At 36.5% G+C, this 16,319-nt stretch overlaps 1 pseudogene; it reads left to right on the forward strand.

Annotated features, from left to right (window-relative positions):
* Positions 1-1,023: 1,023 nt before the first annotated feature.
* Positions 1,024-12,678, forward strand: LOC140226638 (uncharacterized; annotated as a pseudogene).
* The last annotated feature ends 3,641 nt before the right edge of the window (positions 12,679-16,319 follow it).

The raw sequence follows: 16,319 nt of genomic DNA on the forward strand, positions 1-16,319 counted from the left end.
AATGTGATGCATGTTGCAACGTGATCAATGAAGATGAAAGCAAAGTACTATGTGAGGGTTGTGGCAAGCAGTTTCATGTGATGTGTACAGGAACCATTTCTGATGCTAGACTGTGTGTTGTAAGGTTGATTTGGATATGTTCTGCATGTGGAAGCAATAATGTTGCCCATCGCATCTTTGACAGAATTGGCATTCCTTGTCATTTCAATAGATATGAGCTTCTTGAAGACGTTGGTGTTGAAGATTTTGGTGTTGATGTTTCACATTCATCATGCAAGAGCAATCAGAAAAAGAAACCAACCAAGAGACTGAAAAAGAGGTATGTGAAAAGAAAGAACAAAGTTGGAATTCCAGAAATGTCAAATTTGTCTGTTAAGAAAAGAGCAGTTTGTGAAAGAGTTGAATCAGATTCGACATTCATGACAAATCTGTCCAAGAGTGAATTTCAGCCATTAGAAACCGCAGTTGATGATGGTTGGACAACTGTGAAATCAAGGAAGGCAAAAGTGATTGAGAAGGCAAAAGTGATGACATCCCAAACAATGACTGACAATCCCAAGACCAAGACCAATAACAAGAGCTCAGTGAGGTCAGTAAATGGTGTGATTCTTGAACCTGGTGTGACTTACATTGGCAGAGCAATGAAAGCCTACTATCTTGAAAAACAGAAAAGAGCCAAGGCCACCATGGGCAGGAAATCGAAAGTAGAAACAAAGGAAAAAGAACCTGGTAAACATGTGAAGCAAAATGTGATTTCAAACTTGGACACAGAACGAAATGATAGTCTGCAGGTATATACTGAATCTGTATTGAATATATATTCAAAGTGTGTTCAGTCACCTCATGTTATGGCAAAATACACTGAGCAAATCTATGCAAAAGCACAGAGAAGTTGGGCTGATGTGGCTAAAAGCACTGCGAATATGACTAATGAATGTTGCGTATCGCATGGTGATCAGACTACATGTGCCTCTGTCCCTTCCACAGACATTGAAAAAGAAGTTTGGAATGTGAACAGGCTCTATGGAGGTGGAATTGCACGGCAAGCAAGAAAGAAAGGTCGTTTCACAAAGATCAACAGACAAAGTGTGCTACCGGTACAAAATGCTGATTCACAGGTGCGTGATAGTGGAATGGTCAAACTTGACATTCCTGAAAGTGAACATGTAGCAAAGAATGAAAAGTTGTGTATGAATGCATTTTACCACATGGACAGTGAATCCACAAGTAGAGACATAACAGGCTCAAATGATATATCCAAAGTGAAATGTGACAGAATCCACAATGTGCATGAACTGAACCCATGTTACAGTGAAACAAAAGATGTTGAAAGTGACAGAAATGTACTAGTGAAGGAATTCTTTCCTGTGAATTCGAGTACAGATGTAAGTGTTCACTTTCCATGTCACAGACCTGTTTCAGCTACACATAACATGTGTGCTCAAGTTTGTAGTGAATCACTATTCGTGCCTGAACGTGGAAAAACTACTAATCCATCCGACTGCACAGTAATGAATGTTGATTCTGCTGAAAGTGCTGACCACCATAATTCATATGATGTACAGGAATCGACAGTACATGTATTAGATGATGAACCAGCTGCAAGTGATTCAGAGACTGAAGAACGTGTCTGTAAGCCTGTTTCACTCTCAAGTTCTGAATGTGGCAGAAGGCAATCATATCCTATGACCAAAACAATTGCACAAGGAAATTTTAATCAAGGTGATCAACGATTCGGTTACACTGCTGGCAAACAATGTGCATGTAATTCCCTTGTGGCAGTTCTCTACATCCAAACAAAGAATGGAATCGAAATGAGACCTCGTGATCTTGATCAGATTCTGACACTTGGCAATCAGTTGTATTATTACATAAAGAAGGATTCACCAGTGAATGAAGAGCTTGTAATGATAGATGAATTACCCAAGGAACTTCATATTATGGATGAAAACTTTCAAATAACCTATGCTGAATCAAAATATGGTGTGTTGGATGGAAATCAAAACAATTTGTCCAATTTTGGTGCTTTGTCATTGAGCCAAGCATTAGAACAAGAACTGTGCAGATATGATGCATGTCTTATGAATTTTGCTGAGAGTACATTTGCAATCATTAGACATCACAGTGGTTATTATGTATTTGATTCTCATTCCAGAAGTCATAATGGTTACTTGGTTCAAGATGGATGCAGTGTCTTGCTTAGCATTTCATCATGGCAAGGTATACAGGTACACTGTTTGAATTTGGCAAAATCAATGGCATGTGATTTACGTAGTACTCAGTTTGAACTAACCGGCCTGGTATTAGAATCCAATTCTAAGAAAAATGCATTGACAACTAGTGGTTCCAAGAATTCAAACTCAGTAATTACTGCATGTAGGAATACAAATGATCAAAATAGCAACATTTCAAAACATTGTGATCGTGTTAAAGGAATTAACAGTGATAGCTGTAAGACTGGAAATGAAACAAAGGAAAACAGAGTAAATGTATTCAGTGATGACTATGGAAATGAGAATGAAGTTGAATTTGTTTCAGTTGAGAAGACAACAGAAAGAAGAGATCGAAATTTCAAATTTGTACCGATTACATACGAAGACAAGCAGTGTTTGTGCAATAATCTGAATGTCAGTTACAGTGGTACTGCCAATGAATCAATGGAGGATAGAAGTGAAAGTTTGTATATTGGGAAGCCTGTAAATATCAAGAGAGTTATGGGTGATGGCAACTGCTTTTACAGAAGTATTGCTCATGTAGTTACTGGCAGCGAAAGAAACCATTTCATGCTCCGGAAATCCAATGCGGCACATTTACTGGAAAAGGGTGATTTATTTGAAAATATAATAGACACAATGAAATATCAGAGTGTCAGGGATTTTGTACTTCAAGAGAAATTGATGGATTTAGGAACATGGGCTGGTCACACTGATATTATTTCAATGGCACATATGCTAGATCGTGATATATATGTGTATGATGATCGAACACAAAATTGGCAAATACTGTCTGCAAGGAAACCTGGATACTACAACAAAGTAACAACTGAGAGAGGCATATATATTCTGTTCACTGGAGGCAATCATTTTGACGCAGTGGAAAGTGTAACTACTGTTCTGTCTAGTACTTTGGATGAGAAATTACCTGTATTTCATGTGAATTCAGGTACAAGTGTAGAAAACAAGAAGGAAAGTCCTGATTTATCATCTCAGATTACTAAAACCCTAACATTAAAGAAATGCAGTGTTAGAATGAGGAAAATGACATCAAAACAAATAATGGTATCAAACCTGCAAGAGACTCAAATTCCATTACAAAACACATGTGAACAGACAGTATGTGCCGACATTGATGCATCCGAGGTGAGACAAGTGGGAGAAATAAAAAAGATTAATCTCATGTACAGACCTGTGAATAAATCTGATAGAGAGAAGCTTTGTTGCAAATTAGGTATAAAGGTTAATGACAAATGTAGGAGTAATGATATGAAAAAAGATGTGGTAGAAAATGGTGGTATTGCTATTCTGTCACAACCATTGACTATCTATAGAATTACAGGTGATGGAAATTGCTTTTACAGAGCTATATCATATGTCACATGTGGCAAGGAAGATTCACACCGTGCTGTTCGAAAAGCAATAGTTAAGCATATTTTACAAAACAAGGGAGATTATGTAAGCCTTTTAAGATCAGGATACACAGATATTGTAAAATACATTGCAAAGGAAAGAGTATTTGACAATGGCACATGGGCTACAGAACTGGAAATAATGGCCTTATCCAATTTACTAAATACTGATATTTATATATATGAAGATAATGGTTCAAAATGGAAATTATTTGGTGCGAGCAAACTTCAGTTTGGAATTGTTACATCACAAAAAGGTATTTACTTGCAACACACAAATGCCAATCATTACGATGTTGTAGAATCTGTCTGTCCAAGGATCCAAAAATCAAGTTCATGTCAAAAGCTGTCAAGATCACAAAATATTTCTGATATGGAAACACCTGTGACAAGAAATAGAAAACTCACAGCAAAGAGGAAAGTTACAAAACATGCTGATGATTGTCAAATCAATGTACTGAATGATGAAGATTTAGACGATGACATTGAACGTGCAGTTAAAATGAGTAGGCACCCTAAAGAATCTGAAGAAGTTAATACTACTATGCAAACTACAGAAAGGAAAAAACGAAGAAAAAAACGTAGTGCTAATACTACAAGACAAAAAAATAGAGATCAAATGAGAGCACAAAGAGAGAAGAAGAAAAATGAGGAAAAGCAGTTAGAAACAGAAATTTTTTCAAATTATCAGTCTTTTCCTTTCGGCAAACTTAAAAGAGCAGCTGCAGAGAAAGTAAAATATCAAACAGATGTAGCTTACAGGGTAGAAAAGAAAAACAAAATTAAGAAGAGACAAAAAGACAAGTACTCCTTGGATCCCACTTACAGAGAAAATGTGAAGAAAGTGATGAGCACAAAGATGAAAGCTAGATATCAATACAATACTCTCTTAAGAGAAAAGATCAAGAAAAGGATGAGGAAAAAGATGAAAGCCAAATATCAAAATAATGCTTCATTCAGGGAAATGCTGAAGAAAATGAGAAAACTTAACTATGGAAGCAATGTTTTATATAGAGAGAGGCTTAAGAAACTGAGGAAAGCTAGGTATCACAACAATGCTTCATTCAGAGAAAGGATTAAGAAACTGAGGAAAGTTAAATATCACAGCAATACTTTATTCAGAGAAAGGCTTAAGAAACTGAGGAAAGCTAGATATCATAACGACGCTTCATTCAGAGAAAGGCGTAACAAACTGAGGAAAGCTAGATATCACAGCAATGCTTCATTCAGAGAGAGGCTAAAGAAAATTAAGAAAGCTAATTATCAAAACAATATTATATTCAGGGAAAGATATAAGAAAATTATGAGAAAAGTTGCTAACATTGAATACAAGACAAATTTTGTGTACAGACAGCAAGTTGCAATGAGAAACGTGAAACGAAAAAAGCAAGAGAAAATTAATATGAGAAATTGTGATCATGTTTTGAAAAAATTTAGGGAAATTATTTCACATGGTCCTGAATATGTATGTTGTGTATGTTTGAAATTATTATTCAAAAATCAAGTATTGAAGTGCACAAAAGCAAAATATAATGATACGAAATGCTTAAAAGAGGAGTACTTGCATACATGCAGTGATGACTGTGATGTTGACTGTCAAATAGTCAAGTCACCAAGAAATTCTTTATGGATTTGTTACACTTGCCACAGGAAATTATTAGCTGGTAATATGCCTGCTGAAGCTAGCAGAAATAATTTAGAATTACATGCTATTCCTGCAGAACTTGGAAATCTGAATCACTTGGAAATGCATTTGATTGCACTAAACATTCCATTTATGAAAATTTTGAACCTGCCTAAAGGAGGACAATATGGAGTACATGGCCCAACAGTTTGTGTACCTTCACGCACAGATGAAACTGTAAAGATATTACCTCGACCAGAGACTGATGATCAATTCATTCGTGTAAAATTGAAAAGAAAACTGTCATATAAAGGATATTATGAATATCAATTTGTCAAGAAAAAGAATGTGCTAGCTGCATTGAAATATTTGAGGAAAAATAATAAGTGGTATTCTGATATTGCGATAGATAATGAATGGAGCTCTGATTTATCAGAGAGAAGCAGTCAAGCAGGTTGTGTTAAACCATTGGATTCAAATGAAACTAATGATAATGATGACGATGATGATATGGAGGATGATCAAAATGGACAATTACAAGGCATTCAGTTGGACACATGTTTACAGAAGGTTGATATGAGGCAGGAAGTGCTTGATCAGTTTTTTGATGATATTATATGTTGTGCACCTTGTGAAAAGAATAGTCCTGTGTCGCTGTTGATGGATAAGAGTAATGAGGCAAAATGTTTTCCTGCTCTATTTCCAACTGGCCAGCCAACATTTCATGATACCAGGTACACTGATGTAACACTTGGTCGTTATTTACATAATCGCCTGATGCATGTAGACAACAGATTTGCAAAAAATACAGAATATATATTTTATGCTCAGTGTATATATGAACTGCAACAAATACTTTCTAATGTTTCTATAGCTCTCAGAAAAAGCTCAGAGGAAGTAGATAATTCCATATCGATGCAATGTTCAGATCTAAAAGATACAAGAAAACTTCATGAGATACTGGATTCGAATAAAGGATACAAATTTCTGAAACAAATACGGGGAACACCTCCATACTGGCAATCTACACAGAAAGATGTATTAGCTATGGTTAGACAACTTGGAAAGCCTACATGGTTTGCATCATTTTCATCAGCTGAAATGAGATGGCCTGAAGTTATTAATACACTGCTCAATCAACAAGGTGATAGAAGAAAAGCAAATGATCTAGATTGGACAGATAAGTGTAATTTATTAAAGTCAAATCCAGTGACAGTAGCTCGTATGTTTGACAAACGCTTTCATGCATTTTTGAACAAAGTGATTCTTTCTCCGGCAGAACCTATTGGCAAAATAATTGACTACTTCTACAGAATTGAATTTCAACAGAGAGGATCTCCACACACACACTGTATATTCTGGGTTGAAAACGCACCTAACTTGGGTATTGACAAAGATGAAAATGTCACAGATTTTGTTGATAAGTACATTTCATGCAACATTCCATGTGAGGATGAAGATGAAGAACTATATGAAATAGTGAAGAATGTTCAACTTCATTCAAAGAAACATTCAAAATCATGCAAGAAAAAGGGAACTACCTGTCGATTTAATTTTCCAAGACCACCTTCTGAGAAAACATTTGTTGTGAAGCCTGATGATAATCCGGAAGTTACAGATGAAGCTCAAGAAATTCTGTCTACAGTAAAGAATTCATCATGTATGGAACGCACATATGATAATGCTAGACAGCTCTTTGAAGTTCTTGGGATGTGTCAAAAGGAATTTGAAGATGCCTATAATGTCGTAGCTACAAAAGAAGATATAGTCATGAGAAGAGATCCAAAAGATATATGGGTGAATCAATACAATCCATTCTTACTCAGAGCTTGGAATGCCAATATGGATTTGCAGTATATAACAAATGAGTATGCCTGCATCGTTTATGTTGTGTCATACATGTCAAAAGCAGAAAGAGAGATGGGTTTGCTCTTGAAAAATGCAGAAAGTGAAATGAAAGAGGGCAATGAAGATGCTCGGAAAAGTATGAAAGAAATAGGACATGTGTACATGCAAAACCGTGAAGTTTCAGCGCAAGAAAGTGTGTATCGTGTTTGTAGCCTGAGACTGAAAGAGTGCTCAAGAAAAGTAGAGTTTATACCTGTTGGACCAAACCCTGTGAGAATGAGTTTACCATTGAGTGTTATTCAAAGCAGGCGAGACGATGATGATAGGAGTCCATGGATGCCAAATAGAATTGATAAATATAAAGCCCGACCTGATGGTTTTGAATTTGAAAATATGTGTTTAGCCACATTTTGTTCGAAGTATAGACTACTCAGTGAATCTGATATAAAGGGTAAGAAACCGAAACAGAAAGTGTTCAAACTGAGAGATCAGCTGGGCTATGTACAAAAACGATCAAGAACCAATGATGCTGTATTAAGATATCCTCGTTTTTCACCGACCGTAACCCCAGAGAAATATTATCAGAGTATACTGCAACTGTATTTGCCATTCCGCATTGATAAACAGTTAAAACCTAATCAATTCATGACATATCAGGAATTTTACCAAACTGGTTCTGTACGAATGTATAATAAAAACCTGGAAAGTGTCAAAAGTATTGTCAGTGAAAATCTCAGGCAGTTTGAAAAAAATGCTGATATAATTGATCAAGCACAAGAATATCTTGAGAAATTTGGTCCACAAGAAGATGCATGGGGATTACTCTGCCCAGAAACAGAAATTGAAAGACATGAAACAGCCAAAATCCATGAAGAAGTTGAAGATGCTGACAATGAATTTAGAATCCCAGATCTGGAGTCCAAATCTCAGGAGAAAGAGTCATATGGCATAGAATTTCGATCATGTAGCGTTTCGAGAGAAGACAGTAATGTCTTATTAAGAACTTTAAATAGCAAGCAGCAAAAGGTGTTCTACAAAATACGTCAATGGTGTCTTGACAGAGTTAACGGAAAAGAACCAACAACATTTCAGATATTTGTGACAGGTGGTGCTGGAACAGGAAAAAGTCATCTAGTGAAATGCATATGTAATGAAGGGACAAGAATTCTTAGCAGAATGATGCATAATCCAGATGATATTTCAATTATGAAAGTAGCTCCAACTGGAATTGCGGCTTACAACATTGGTGGTAGTACTATTCATAATGCTCTGTCCAATACCCATTTCTGCTACACTACCTTACCAACCGCTTGGAGAAGAGAAGATAAGTCATTTACGTAATCAGCTGGGTCAACTACAGATACTAATAATTGATGAAATATCAATGGTTGATCAGAAGCTGTTGTGGTATATACATGGACGTTTAAGGCAAATAAAACAGACACGTGATAATACTCCATTTGGAAAGGTTTCAGTTATTGCAGTTGGAGATTTCTATCAGTTACCCCCAGTAAAAGGTACTCCTTTGTATAAAGATACACTGCAAAGTTCTTTATGGACAGACAACTTCTCTATAATTAACTTGGATGAAATAATGAGACAAAAAGATGATGCAAAGTTTGCTGTTCTTTTGAACAAATTAAGGATAAAAGGAAAGAAAGATGAATTATCTAGTGATGATATAGCAGTTCTTCAATCATGCCAAACTGGAGAACAATGTGAGGATGGATTGCATATATATTCTTCAAACAAACAAGTAAATGACTGGAATAAAATAATGCTTCACAAGAAATGCACAAATATCATATGTATTGATGCAGAAGATTCTGAACTTGATAATGAGGGTAAAAACAAAAGATGTGACAAGCCGCGGAGATGTACTAAAGCTTCCCTGCCAGCATATCTTTGGATTGCTGAAAATTCTAGAGTGATGCTTATCAAAAATGTGAATGTGACCAAAGGCTTATCAAATGGCTGCATTGGCACTGTATCTGACATAGTAAGAGTAAATGAAAACGCAAGACCTACAAATGTGGTGGTAAAATTTGACAATGGAAAGGTAGGAATTCAGTCGATAGAAATGCAACAGGAATCAATCGGAAAAAAATATACTAGGAAACAATTTCCCTTGAAATTAGCATACGCATGCACAATACATAAAGTACAAGGCATGACAGTGGAAAAAGCTGTTGTTTCTCTGAAAAATATATTTTTGCCTGGGCAAGCATATGTAGCTCTGAGCCGTGTTAGATCATTAGGTGGACTAACAATTGAAGATTTTGATCCAAAAGTTATGTATTGCAATCCAGCTGTTCAAGAAAGTTTAGAGAACATGCCAACATTTATTGATGACACAAACATTGGTAATGATGTCTCCATTGCAACTATGAATATAATGTTACATAATATTCAAGGTCTTAAAGCACATTTCAAAGATATTCAATCGAATTTCCTATTAAAAAATTCTGATATTGTTTGTTTAACTGAAACTTGGCTTAATGATGACATTTTTGATGTGAATTTAGATCAGTTTAAAATGTACAATCAGCCTCGGTCAAAGTCTTATTCTGATGAAAGTCCCTTATTTTCTGCACTGAAAAATCAAGCACATGGTGGAGTTGCAGTGTATAGTAAAGTCAAATCTATTAGTAGGCTGGATTTACATGTCAATAATCTAGAATATATTACATTTGCTATAACTTGTCCTTCATGTCTCATTTCAGTGATATATAGACCACCTAGATATGACAAGAAACAATTTTGTAAGAAACTAAAGAGGTTACTTATAGAATTGCAGCAAAGAAGTACGAAATGTATAGTTATTGGTGACTTTAATGAAAATCTTAGACAAAATTCGAGTAATTCATGTGTGCATAAATTGATGTGTTCTTATGGATATCAACAACATGTACTTGATGCTACAACAGAAGGTGATACATTGATTGATCATGTATATAGCACAGGTGTCGATACACTTCATGCTGAAGTTATTCCCCTTTATTACAGTTACCATGAAGCTATTAGAATACAGTTTTGATGAGTGGTATCATGAGTTTATGCCAAGTAATGTATATTCTCAAATCAAAAAAGATTTATTTTCATTTGTCATATTTTCTTTTGTAATGCAGAATTAGGTAAACAGAATATATCATTACAAATGTAGGAGAGAGTATACAACAATAAAAAAAGACTCAGTAATAGTGATACATTATATTTAATACTGAAGTGATTGAAGTTAAAAGAAAGGGATGGATCCACTGAAAAGATCATGCTTGTGAATATGAAACAAAACCTCAACAAAAGTAAGATTACTACAGAAAAAAAATGACATTACAAGACAAAAAGTAACAAGACAGTAATATTAAGACATCGGAATAGACAAAAACACATGACAAAAGTAATTTTGTTTCAAAGTAATTGCTAATGACAGTTGCATTAAAGCTCAGAAATGTGATCATTGCAGCATACAATCATTACAATGTAGAACAGAATTGAAATGAAATAGAGCAGATATAGAATTGAAGTAAAACAAAGCACAGACATGAGACAGACATAGAACAACAATATAACATAGCCTAGAAGATTATTGTGTTTACTATAGGAACTAAATTTTGCAAACTGATCATTTGAGAATATGTACTGTATATTAATACAGAAAGTTGAATGCTAAGGAAAAGTTTTTTTGATCGTGTGATAAGTGTCATGAGCACTAGCAAAGCCAGACAGGGGGGCACAAGGCTCTTGCCCCTTAATGGAATTTCTGGTCTGCCTCTGATGAGAAAAAGAAAATCAAGGGAAAGCAGGTAATAAAATGTTTAAATGACCCTAAACAAAGTAAGAGTTGTATATGTATTCAAAATTCTAATATACATTCATGTTTTGTAATTCATATCAATCAATACTTCATAATAAAACACAGAGTGATGACTATGACTCTTCATGTTTTTAACACAAGATTCGACTCAGTCATGTTTGTGGTATATACCACAAGTTTTGCATCCTTTCACCCAAATCATTTTAACTACTGCTCAAACCCCTGTTTCCACAACAGTTCGTATTGATCAATTTCTATCATTTATTAGTATTTGGCAGACATTGAGCAAGCAAAGAAGTGGCGAAATAACACATTAGTCTTGGATTATATCCATATGATCAATATTCAATGGCTTTTCTTTTGCTTGTTGAAGGTTGAAGTGGCCTGTGTTTGTGCCTGACATCTCCATCCTTTCATCCAAGTGCTGCAGAGGTAAGTTTAGTATCCTTTCCTTTTCATCACACTCAAGCCAAAGGCTCAAGTGAGCTATTGCGATCACGTTTCATCTGACACTTGTCGTGCATTGTCCATCGTATGTCATGCATAAACTTTGAACATTTTCATCTTCTTGAAAATACCGTATGACTAATTTTCACTGAACTTGGCTCAAAGCATGCTTTAAACCATAGACAATTTATATGGAGCAACATGTGTGATATTGCCTAATTTGTAACAAAATACTATAAAACATAACATATTGGAAGCACAATATTTTCACAAATTGGGGCTGATACAATTTTTGTGGCATGAAATTTTCGCTAATTGCCAGTAGCGTTTAATTCATATAAAAAAATAATATTCGTGAAAGTAAGGTGCATGTGAGCATTCCTCTTTTTACGGCAGACCATATGACACTTGGCGCTCCATACAAATTCTCCATAGTTTAAAGCATGATTTCAATTGCACCATCTTTGTGAATTCGGGCCAATATGTCTGAAATATACACAAGAAACCCTTTTGAAGTTAAAAGTCCATATCATTAACAGTTATCACACTTAACTTTTATCCCAGAACATAGCAGATATCATATTTATGCTAATATTTCAACGATGTTGAAAGAGGAATTTCTTGCATCGGTAACAGTAAGTCTTTCATGTTTTTTTCGCCAGGCCTTGCTCAAGAGAGAGAACATGCCAGCTTTGCAGTATTCTCTTGATGTGATACCGAGACTAGGAGTCTACTTTTGAAAGCCCAAATGATCAAACCATCTGTGGATCACATCTATCTCTATTGTGTAGATGACTGTCAACCCTACATCAAACTGCATGGCATGGAAGACACTCTCACTCACTTTCCGTCACCATGCCCTGAATGTAGCTGGGAAAGCATCTGCTAGAGTGTGCCTTCTAAGTAGACTATTCGGCCTAACTGGGAGGCGATTTTACCATCACTCTCTGCTCCACTGCTCTCGCCCTTGTCTATGCTTCAGCTGAATACTGTGTCTCTGCCTGGGGGCATAGGTGCCATACTAAGAAGGTGGACGCCCAACTCAACTCTGCTCTCTTCACCATCACAGGCTGCCTGAAATCAACCCCTACTAACCAGCTCCCTGTGCTAGTAGGCATTCCACCCCATCACCATAGAAGAGAAGCTGCTACAAGACACGGAGCACTGAAGGCTGCCACGAAGATTACCACCCCCTCCATACCAAGATGCATGCCGTCTTCCCTAGACAGCGTCTTAACCCTATCTCTGTCACAGGCCGATAAAATCGGCCCAAAAATTGCAATAGAAATGCTTCGGCCGATATTATCGGCCCTATTTTGATTTACAGATTACTTCAAAGGTTATGACACTACCAGTCTCTAAACTCATTTGTGATTGGCTGACAGTGTAAGGAAATGATTTCCAGCGTGAAAAAAGCTTCCCCACCTTTAACCAATCAGGAAAGCTTCCTCAAAGTCCAAGAAATTGTGGTGGCCCCGCCCATGTTCATTTGCATTCAGACTACAATGTATTGTGTACAGTTTTGCCATGTGTGGAGAACTCACGTATGCGCGGCAGGGACAAATTACGGGCCGCGGCATTATTGATTGTGACGTAATCGACCTTGATAGCATAAACAATTTATCGTTTATGATCCCTTCATTTTTAATTACCCCTATATTGAATAAGCACTAAATAAAAGAAAAACAAAAAAGGGTGGAAAGTATAGGTATCTTCATTTCATACATATTCATGTCTTTAAAACACTCCAGTCATAGTTACAAAATCTCACTAAAAATTCCATATAAGTAGTTATTTTTGCACCCTTAATTTCATGCATTAAATATCAAATTATGTCAATTATTTTTACGTCATCGTAATAGTATAAATAACATTTTTGGGGGATTTTTTTATATTCATTCCTCTTGAATTTGAATGAAAGAGGTCATGCCTGCCTGTTTCGTGCAATCGGTTTCCATCTTAGAATTTTTTGCTTATCTACCCATTCTCCTAAAGAAGGGGTACAATAGCGTGTCGTGAGCCCGATGGGCTACTAAAATCAGAGCTATTGTGTTGCTAGCGTTAATTTTGGGGGATATCGAGGTGACATGATTATGATCTCCGGTGAAGTTAGTTTTTTGTGTAATAACGATTAGATAGAATGCACTTGGTATTACATTTTTTTCCCTTTAGGGGAAAAATACAAGATACTTTCTCGATGTAAGAGCCGCAGAATTTTATTTTTATTGGAGTGGCGCTCGCGCTTCCGCCTTGTGCGTAGGCGCAGAGATTCAGTCCCACATCGTTTGTTGTTCGACGCTTGAACGTGCATTTTGGCACATGCCTATGGCAACTGCGTTATGTCGTGCTATTTTGTAGGTTAGGCTGGTTTTTGTGCAGAATGCATCCTTTGCTGCATGGTTCCTTGGTTAATAAGGTTTTGTTAAAACGTGAAAGTTCTGTGTGAAGTCGGATACTGCTTTGGCTTGCTTACGAGAGGGTCTGAATCTAAGCTGCTAAAGTCTCACTTTATGTACAATTTTGCTTTGGGACAACTGTGTACTGTAGTGTATGTAGCCTGGATAACCAGTACTAGCTTCTAAATATGAATTTTTTTTTGTGTGTTTTTTTTTAAGATTTATCAGTTTGGGCAATTTGTAATATCTGTCCAGGCGTCGATGTTCTATAACCTTACTAAATTACCTTCAAGTCTCCATACCATGGACCTGGTAACGGTGGTTCAGGCATGCTTTTGTGGATTTAAGCCTATACAAATGCCTTCAAGAAATTGGAAAAGGAGTACATAATAGGTAGATTTGATATAGGTTCGTCTATATTATATACATTGTACTGTATGTGATATTTGTGAGTAGGGCCTATTATCAGTATGGTTGCACATTTGCCTTCAGCTTTTGCAATGTTTATATCCACTCATTCCAACACAATGATGATGGGCAAGGTGAAATTGTTTACCAATGATGATATAATGACAAAATATGACATTGATGCAATCAATTGCTAATTGAAAAAAAACCCCCAACAACAACAAAGAATGAAAATATAGTGCTTTATATTTTTTAGGTGCACATAAATTAAATGTGCCAATGACCCTTAGAAGTGTGAAAAGTATCTACTACAATACTCGGTAACATACATATAAGAAAACACCCTGTCCATAATATTCAACCATGCACTTGTCACCTCATATTTGTCGCTGTGGTGGACTTGCGTTCTGCAAGGACGTCTTTGGGATGTCTTTCTTGGGTTACATTGTTTTCTTGTAACCCAACAAATGACTAAAATAACAGAAGAAGACTGGAAGAAAAAAACAACAACAACAAAGAGCCAGTACTGTAGCAACCTCAGGCTATTGTCATCATCCACCCACACTTCTAGCTGCTTATTTGTATTTTTTCTGTTTTAAGCTATGCCAGAGTTAGAATGCGTTTGATATAAAAATATCGCAGGTACCATGGTAGCGGTACTAGTCATGCTAGTAGAGAGTGACATGAATTTGCATGGTGTGATGCTGAGACTTGCAAACATTTTCATTTTTTTTTTTTTTTTTTGCTGCCTGCAATGGAGAATATCATTCATTTACAGTACTAAATATAGGGACTGTTGGAATATTATTTTGGTCTCAAGAAAGTGACAGAGTGCATGTGGTTTACTTTTTTATTTTTATCATTTATCAATGTTAATGAATTCAACATCACAAAGAACAGTGTTACACGACCTGAAAGAGTATTCAGCTACAGGTAGTGATGTATGTTGACTTTCCATCCACTGCTCATAAAAAAAAAAAAAAAATTAGCTGCTGCACAGATGTAATTTCCTTCTTACTTGAATAAGGAAGTACATGTACAGATTTATGCTAAAACATGTACCGGTACTAAATAATGCAGTTGGTGCAATGGATGTGGGTGAGGTCGTTTGTTTTGTTGTTGTTTTCAGTGAGCAAAGCAACGAAACGTGCAGATGTAAATATATGTAGAGGTAGTAAAGTACTGCTGTGTGATGGCGTTGAACAGTTAAGTCTTGAACTGTGGATACTATGCTTGCAGTGCACACATATTTAGAAGACTTCAACATGACTTGAATGAGCGCTTTATGAGTGGGGGGGGGGGGGGCAATCAATTGAAACTTTTCAACAAAGCTGATAGTTAAACAATAGCAATAAAAATGAAGTAAAAACAAGGTGATCAACATGTTTCAATAGGGCGTGCTACAATTAACACTAATCACAATGTCGTGACGAAGACAACAGAGAAATTCTTGAGACTGCTGAATGCTAAATGTGTCAAGATTAATTTTGCCTCCACACTTTGAGAGATTTCAAGTCATTGCTGGTCAGTCAGCCTGGACTTTACTGCTCTCTCAAATGAAATTGTTGGCAAACTAATGTGTTTTTTTTTTTTTTTCTGTCAACTGATGGTGCAATGGTAATGAACATGGTTGAAATGATGAGCAGTCAATGGTGACTGATGGACAGACATCTGACTGCCTTAGCAGTGCTTAGTGTTGTCCGCTTGGCTTTTGTGCACCGTCACTGCGGTGTGCAAAGTGAACTGTGCAGTCTTTGTAAAAGTTATGTGTTCTCTCCTGTACAGTCAAGTCGTTTTTCATTTGTGGAAGTTTTGATTTAACAGTAGTAGCACGATGTACCGGTACAGGAGTTCGTGGGATGAACTACTGGCACAATCCTTCCGTAACCTTGGCCACCACCCGCCCCTCTGGCCCCGGCCCGCGGCGCTCGGCTCCGCGGTCGACTGTAAAGTAACCCGCGCCGCCCGTGTCGCGGCCCGTGTGGTGACCATATATTTGATTTGCCGTAAAGTGTAAATCGAACTGCCCTGAGCAGTGCACAAGGTCAAATTCAAGGGTAATAAATGTTTCACAAAAAATTCTAACATGAACAGGAACCACATGAACTTAACAGGAATGTCCTGAATAATGTCAAACAGGCCATCACATTTCACAGA

This window comes from Diadema setosum, chromosome 3, assembly GCF_964275005.1.
Source record: "Diadema setosum chromosome 3, eeDiaSeto1, whole genome shotgun sequence".
Lineage (NCBI taxonomy): Eukaryota > Metazoa > Echinodermata > Echinoidea > Diadematoida > Diadematidae > Diadema > Diadema setosum.